Raw genomic sequence first — 9,149 nt, 5'->3', positions numbered from 1 at the left:
AAATTTTCGAATTTGATGAGAGAAAAAGGGAAAGATATTTTTTTGATTTTTGAAATTTTTATGAAAAACATGAAAATTATGCAATGCATGAAATTTTTAGATCAAAACAATGAATGCATGCAAGAATGCTATGAATGTCAAGATGAACACCAAGAACACTATGAAGATCATGATGAACATCAAGAACATATTTTTGAAAAATTTTTAATGCAAAGAAAACATGTAAGACACCAAACTTAGAATTCTTTAATGCTTAGGCACTAAGAATTCAAGAATGCATATGATAAACATGAAAAGACACAAAACAAAAAATCATCAAGATCAAACAAGAAGACTTACCAAGAACAACTTGAAGATCATGAAGAACACTAGTCCCTCAATTTCAGCCAGAAAATACCTGAAATCACAGAAAAACACACAAACTCATAGTAAAGTCCAGAAATATGAATTTAACATAAAAACTAATGAAAACATCCCTAAAAGTGATTAGATCCTACTAAAAACATACTAAAAACAATGCCAAAAAGCGTATAAATTATCCGCTCATCATGTACATAAACTGGTTATTAGCAACCATGTCAATGAGTTCTTGAGCTTCTGCAGGCATTTTCTTTAGGTGAATGGATCCACCTGCAGAAGTATCCAATGACATCTTAGCTAATTTAGACAGACCATCATAGAATATATCCAGGATGGTCCATTCTGAAAGCATGTTAGAAGGACACTTTTTGGTCAGTTGCTTATATCTCTCCCAAGCTTCATAGAGGGATTCACCTTCTTTCTATCTGAAGGTTTGAACATTTACTCTAAGCTTACTCAGCTTTTGAGGAGGAAAGAACTTGGCTAAGAAAGCCGTGACCAGCTTATCCCAAGAGTTCAGGCTATCTTTAGGTTGAGAATCCAACCATATTCTAGCTCTGTCTTTCACAGCAAAAGGGAAAAGCATGAGCCTGTAGACTTCAGGATCTACTCCATTAGTCTTAACAGTATCACAGGTCTACAAGAATTCAGTTAAGAACTGAAAGGGATCTTCAGATGGAAGTCCATGAAACTTGCAGTTTTGTTGCATCAGAGAAACTAATTGAGGTTTAAGCTCAAAATTGTTTGCTCCAATGGTAGGGATGGAGATGCTTCTTCCATGTGAATTGGAATTTGGTGCAGTAAAGTCATCAAGCATCTTCCTTGCATTATTATTATTTTCTGCTGCCATCTCCTCTTCCTTTTCGAAAATTTCTGTAAGGTTGTCTCTGGATTGTTGTAATTTAGCTTCTCTTAGTTTCCTCTTCAGAGTCCTTTCAGGTTCAGGGTCTGCTTCAACAAGAATGTTCTTGTCCTTGCTCCTGCTCATATGAAAAAGAAGGGAACATAAAATAATAATAGGGATTCTTTTTACCACAGTATAGAGGTCCCATTGTGTGAGTAGAAGAAAAGAAGAAAGAGAGTGAAGAAGAGAAGAATTCGAACTCAGAAGAGAAGAAGGGGGTCAAATTTTTGGGTGAGGAGAAGTGTTAGTAGATGAATAAATAAATAGAAGGATATGAGAGAGAATTTTGAAAATTAAATTTTGAAAAAGAGTTAATGATTTTCGAAAATTAAAGGAGAATTGCAATTAAAATTAAAATTTAAACAATTAATTAATTAAAAAGAATTTTTGAAAAAGAGGGAGGTATTTTCGAAAATTAGAGAGGGATAGTTTGTTAGGTAGTTTTGAAAGAGATAAGAAACAAACAAAAAGTTAATTAGTTAGTTGAAACAAATTTTAAAAATTAATTTTTAAAAGATAAGAAGATAAGAAGTTAGAAAAGATATTTGAAAAAGATATGATATGAAAAGGTAGGATTAAAAAGATATGATTTTGAAAAAGATAAGATAAAAAGATATTTTTGAAAAAATATGATTGAAATTAGTTTTGAAAAAAGATTTGATCTTTAAAATCACAATTAATGACTTGATTCACAAGAAATCACAAGATATGATTCTAGAACTTAAAGTTTGAATCTTTCTTAACAAGTAAGTAACAAACTTGAAATTTTTGAATCAAAACATTAATTGTTGATGATATTTTCGAAAATATGATGTAAATTTAAGAAAAAGATTTTTAAAATTTTCGAAAATAAATAAGAAAAATGAAAAGGATATGATTTTTGAAAAAAATTTTGAAAAAGATAAGATTTTTAAATTGAAAATTTGATTTGACTCATAAGAAACAACCAAATTTTAAAAAGTTTTGAAAAAGTCAACTCAAATTTTCGAAAATTTATGAGTGAAAAAGGGAAAGATATTTTTTTGATTTTTGAATTTTTTTATGAAGAAAGAGAAAAACATGAAAAAGACTCAATGCATGAGAATTTTTAGATCAAAACAATGAATGCATGCGAGAGCACTATGAATGTCAAGATGTACACCAAGAACATTTTGAAGATCATGATGAACATCAAGAATATATTTTTGAAACATTTTTTTATGCAAAGTAAACATGCAAGACACCAAACTTAGAAATCTTTAATGCTTAGACACTATGAATGCAAAGATGCACATGAAAAACAACAAAAGACACAAAATAAGAAAACATCAAGATCAAACAAGAAGACTTACCAAGAACAACTTAAAGATCATGAAGAACACTATGAATGCATGAATTTTCAAAAAATGCATAAATTTTTTTTAGAAAAGATGCAATTGACACCAAACTTAAAAATTGACTCAAGACTCAAACAAACAACATAAAATATTTTTGATTTTTATGATTTTATTAATTTTTTTGTTTTTTTTTTTTGGATTTTTCGAAAATTATTTGAAAAAGAAAATAAGGATTTCAAAATTTTTTATATGAATTCCAGGAATCTTGCACTCTTAGTCTAAAGCTTCTATCCAGGAATTAAACATGGCTCACTAGCCAGCCAAGCTTTCAGTGAAAGCTCCGGTCTAAAACACTAGACATGGCCAATAGCCAGCTAAGCTTCAGAATACAAATCAATCATACAACAACAAATTTTTTTAGCAACAACTAGCTTGCTCTTGTGATGATGGTTTGGAAGCCTTAGTCCAAATGAATTTAGACATGGCTTTACAGCCAGCCAGGCTTCAACATGCTTCATCAAACACTAGAATTCATTCTTAAAAATTCTGAAGAAAAATATATTTTATTTTGTATTATATTTTTTTTCGAATATTAATTGGGAAAAACAAAAAAGAAGAAAATATTTTTGAAAAATTTTTGAAAACTTTTTGAAAATAAAATAAGAAGAAAATTACCCAATCTGAGCAACACGATGAACCGTCAGTTGTCCAAACTCGAACAATCCCCGTCAACGGTGCCAAAAACTTGGTGCACAAAATTGTGATCCCTGGTAATAGCTCCAAAAACTTGGTGCTCTAATCTTAATTCATAATTTGTCACAACTTCGATACAACTGACCAGCAAGTGCACTGGGTCGTCCAAGTAATAAAACCTTATGTGAGTAAGGGTCGATCCCACGGAGATTGTTGGTATGAAGCAAGCTATGGTCATCTTGTAAATCTCAGTCAGGCGGATATCAAATGGTTATGAAGTTTTCGAATAATAATAATAATAATAATAAATAAACAGAAAATGAAGATAGAAATACTTATGTAAATCATTGGTGAGAATTTCAGATAAGCGTATAGAGATGCTTTCGTTCCTCTGAACCTCTGCTTTCCTGCTGTCTTTATCCAATCATTCCTACTCCTTTCCATGGCAAGCTGTATGTAGGGTATCACCGTTATCAATGGATACTTCCCATCCTCTCTGTGAAAAAGGTCCAAATGCTCTGTCAGGGCACGGCTAATCATCTGGAGGTTCTCGATCATACTAGAATAGGATTCACCCTCCTTTTGCGTCTGTCACTACGCCCAGCACTCGCGAGTTTGAAGTTCGTCACAGCCATCCCTTCCCAGATCCTACTCAGAATACCACAGACAAGGTTTAGACTTTCTGGATCTCAGGAATGGCCATCCATGGGTTCTAACTTATACCACGAAGATTCTAATATCTCGGACTCGGTCCTCTGTATTAGATATTTAAGAGATACTCATTCTAGCTTGTTTGCATGTAGAACGGAAGTGTTTGTCCGGCACGCGTTCATAAGTGAGAATGATGATGGCGTCACATAATCATCACATTCATCATGTTCTTGGGTGCGAATAGATATCTTAGAAGCGGAATAAGTTGAATTGAATATAAAATAGTAGTACTTTGCATTAAATCATGAGGAACAACAGAGCTCCACACCTTAATCTATGGAGTGCAGAAACTCTACCGTTGAAAATACATAAGTGATGAAGGTCCAGGCATGGCCGAATGGCCAGCCCTCAAACGTGATCAATATGATCCCAAAGTTGAACTAAAAATCATCAGATCTCCTAATACAATAGTAAAAAGTCCTATTTATACTAAACTAGCTACTAGGGTTTATAGAAGTAAGTAATTGATGCATAAATCCACTTCCGGGGCCCACTTGGTGTGTGCTTGGGCTGAGCTTGAAGTTTACACATGCAGAGGCTTCTTTTGGAGTTGAACGCCAAGTTGTAACGTATTTTTGGCGTTCAACTCTGGTTCGTGACGTGTTTCTGGCGTTTAACTCCAAACTGCAGCGTAGAACTAGCGTTCAATGCCCTTTTGCGTCATCTAAACTCGAGCAAAGTATGGACTATTATATATTTCTGGAAAGCCCTGGATGTCTACTTTCCAACGCAATTGAAAGCGAGCCTTTTGGAGTTCTGTAGCTCCAGAAAATCCACTTTGAGTGCAGGGAGGTCAGAATCCAACAGCATCAGCAGTCCTTCTTCAACCTCTGAATCTGATTTTTGCTCAAGTTCCTCAATTTCAGCCAGAAAATACCTGAAATCACAGAAAAACACACAAACTCATAGTAAAGTCCAGAAATATGAATTTAACATAAAAACTAATAAAAACATCCCTAAAAGTAACTAGATCCTACTAAAAACATACTAAAAACAATGCCAAAAAGCGTATAAATTATCCGCTCATCAGCATCTCTCTTTGCTCTTGAAGAAGAACACCAAGAGTGTCATCCATTGGAGATTGGGGTGGATATGAGGGTTCATTGATTGGGAGGAAGGGTTCATGATATGAAGGTGGTTCATCACTCTCCATCTCTTCCACTTGTTACATAACACACTTCAATCCGTTGTTCTCAAGTTGAGATTTGTTAGCCATGAGAGCTTCGTGTGCTTTTTGGCTTTCCTCCCGCTCCATTTGATGGATGGTTGCTTGAAGACAATCCATGGCTTCCTTGAAATGATCCTGTGGCTCTTGTTCCGCTTAGCTAACATAATTAGGATCATATTGCGGTTGAAAGCTCGCATACATTGGAGGTGGTGGTTCCTGGGAGTAATTAGGTTGGAATTGGGGTGGCTCTATGTATGGTTCATATGGTTCATAAGGTGGTTGATATGGTGGATAAGGGTTAGGATCATAAGGAAGTGTTTGGTTGTAGGGGGCTTGTGAGTATGGTGGTTGAGGGCTATGTTGAGGAAGGGGTTCATAGGCATATGGTGGGGCTTGTTAGTAACTACAAGGGGGTCCACCATAGCTATTGTCTTGATATGCATCCTGGAGTGGCTCTTGCTTATAGTAAGTTGGTGAAGGTTGTTGCCAAGAGGGTTGTTCATAAGCTTGAGGCTCCTCCCACCTTTGATTGTCCCAACCTTGATGCATGTTCTCATTGTAGCTTCCATTCTCTACAATATAATTTGAACCAAACTCATAGCCAAAGGGGTAAGAATTCATAGTAGCAAGAGAAAATAAAAACAAAAACTGATAAGAAATAATGAAAATAAACTCCTAAAACTAGAAACAACTAACAAAGAAATGAAAAAGCACAATTATTCACAATAACCAAAAATAAGACACACGTTTGCAATTCTCCGGCAACGGCGCCAAAAATTTGACGGAGGAAAAATGTCAGTAAAGATTTTCACAAAAATTTTCGCATTGCAAGTATAGTCTAAACCGACAATTAAACCTCAATCAATATTTAAATTGTTTGTCACTTAAGCAAACCCAATAAAATTAACCGAAGTATTAAACCTCGGGTCGTCTCTCAAAGAATTGCAGGGAAGTGTAGTTATTATTGGTTATGAAAAAGTATATTTTTAGGTTTTTCAAATAAGGAACAAGTAATGTAAAATAACAAGGAAATAAAATAACAACTAAGAAAAGTCCTAGCAAGGATTGAGAATCGGAATTCCTATCCTCATTATCAATGTCAATTGTGATGGCAATTATAAATTGCACTCACTTAATTAACCTCTAACAGTTGAAGGAAAGTCAAGTGAGTAAATCAACTTGAGTTCACAAGTCCTAATCAAAGACTAGAGTTAGTGAAGCTTAAGCCAACTAGCAACTTTCAAACCCCAATCAACAAAAGACTTTTGATAATTCAAGAGTCTCCAAATTACTCAATCCTAGCTAAGAATACAAAAAAACTAATTTAAAAATCCAACCAAGCATTTTATCAAACACTTGGAAGGCACAAAATAAAAGCATAGAAAATTAATAAGGGATAATAAAATCTAAACAACCAATTGCAAGGAATCAATAACAACAAATGAAGAAAGAAGCAATAAACATGAAATACTTTAAATTGAATTAAAAAGGAAATTGAATCTAACATGAAGAGTTCATAACTAAATTGGAGAATAAATAAATCAACAAGAGAAGATAGATAAACTAAAATACTAGAACAAATAAAAGTAGAAGAAAACTAAATTAAAGTGAAGTAGAAATCTGAATTTGAGGAAAGCTAAACCTAAAAATCCTAAAACCTAACTAATGTGAATAATTGTTGAATGATTCCTTGAATCCCCCCTTCCAGCTCCACCCTGCAGCCTCTAATCAGTAATTTTGGGCCTGAAACTGGGTCCAAAGTAGCCCAGAAATTGCCCCCAGCATTTTCTGTAAATTGCAGCACGTGACGCTCGTCACGCGTACGCGTGATAAACCACTATTTTATGGTTTATATTGTGTTTAATTGTGTGGTTTTATCATGATCTTTACCCACTTATTCATTAATTTAGCATGCATTTATATTTCCTTCCTGAAATTATTACATGATTGAAAACTGCTTCCTAGGGACTTTTAATTATGCATTTTAATTCTCCTTTATTCCATTCGATGCCGTGATCTGTGTGTTAAGTGTTTCAGGCTTTATAGGGCATGAATGAGTTGGAGATTGGAAAGGAAGCTAGCAAAAATGGAAGGAACACAAGAAATTGAGGAGATAACCAGCGAGAAGTGACACGGCCGCATGGCTCACGCGACCGCGCGGATTGGAAAAGCACAAGCGACGCTGAGGCGTGGACGACGCGAACGCGTGACAGGGAAAAGCGCGATCTGCATAATCTGCAGAATTCGCTGGGGGCGATTTTGGACCCTATTTTGACCCAGTTTTGGGCCCAGAACAGCAGACTAGAACCAGAGAACATGCAGAAACCAGAGACAACATTCATTCTACACAGTTTTAGTTTTAGATCTAGTTTACTCCTGCTCGAGGTTTTCTCTCTACACATTCATAGTTCTTAGGATTTACTTTTCGATTGTTCTTTGCATTGGGACACTGAGAAGAGTTATTACCTCATCAAGACTTCGTCATTCTAGTTCGTTTTCTTTACTTGGTTTACTCTCCCATGTTCTTTGCTTTGTTTAATTTTACCATTGGAATATTTTTAGGATTATTTAATACAAGGATCACTTTTATTTTTAATTGACTATTTTGATTTTTATTTACAATGTCTTTCTTTAATTCCTTTTCATATGCTATGAATTTTACATTCACAATGAGCGAGTAGTTCCCTAACTTGATGGGAGTTGATTGAAAGGAACCCTTGAGTTGGAAAGCTTAAAAGAAAAATTGTAATTGGATTTATGGTTGGATTGCCTTCTAGTCACTAACACCAATTTCTTTGAATTAAGTTGATTGCAACTTGTGAACAGACGTAGCATTCCAACTTGTTTGACTTTCCCTTACCTAGTAAAGGATAACTAAACAGGACAACCTTTAATTGTCAATTAATCTTGAGAGTATTCCAACAATAATAGGGATTCCAACTAATCTACTCACAGTCAAGGCTTTTATTTACATTATTCAAATTCACCAATTTAATTTCCTGTTTACTCAACTCAAACCTTTTTGAAAACATCTGATTAATAAAATAGCACACTTTTCTGCAACTCGTTGGAAGACGACCTGGGACTCATACTCCCAGTATTTTAATTTCAATTTTCTGTGACACCTTTTTAAATTGATAGGCAGATTTTTGGCGAGTTAAGAACTATACTTGCAACGTATATAAATTAACAATTTTTAATTCGCCAATTTCTGCCCGCATCAATGCGTCAGCCACGCATACGCGTCGCTAAACAAATTTCTGGTCACGCGTACGCGTCATCCACGCATACGCGTCGCTTGCCTGATGCTTCAGTCACGCGTACGCGTCGTCCACGCGTGCACGTCGCTGCCAGCTTCTCAAAACTTCAATTTCTTGTGTTCCTTCCACTTTTGCATGCTTCCTTTCCATCCTCTAAGCCATTCATACCCTGGAAAACCTGAAAACAGTTAACACACATATCACGGCATCGAATGGTAATAAGAGAGGATTAAAAATCAGTAATTTAAGGCTAAAGAAGCATGTTTTCAATCATAGCACAAAATTAGGAAGAAAAATGTAAAACATGTGAATTAAATGAATAAGTGTGAGAATAATGGATAAAATCCGCGCAATTAAAGACAAAATAAACCGTAAAATAGTGGTTTATCAAGCATACAAATTCTCTCTTAGGGTTTTAATTAGGTTTTGAATGTAGCATTTTATAGTCAATTTTGTCCTTAGATTTTGCTTTCCCATTGTAAGTATTTCTTTAATTTCTCTTTTATTTACAGTACTTGTTCTACACTTTCTTACATTTCACTTCCTTTGTCAATATATACATAGTTTTGCAATTTTGGATTTCTAGTTAGTTCATTTGATGTTTGATGATTATTACATGTTTGTTTGAGTTGCTTTTACTGATTTTGATCATTTGTGGTTCATAGCTTTCATCAATTTTCTAATTTTGCCATGTTTTGTGAATATGTCTACCATGTGTTTGATGAAATGTCAATTTT

This window comes from Arachis ipaensis, chromosome B10 (genome assembly GCF_000816755.2).
Source record: "Arachis ipaensis cultivar K30076 chromosome B10, Araip1.1, whole genome shotgun sequence".
NCBI classification, from domain to species: domain Eukaryota; kingdom Viridiplantae; phylum Streptophyta; class Magnoliopsida; order Fabales; family Fabaceae; genus Arachis; species Arachis ipaensis.
This window is presented reverse-complemented; position numbering follows the sequence as displayed.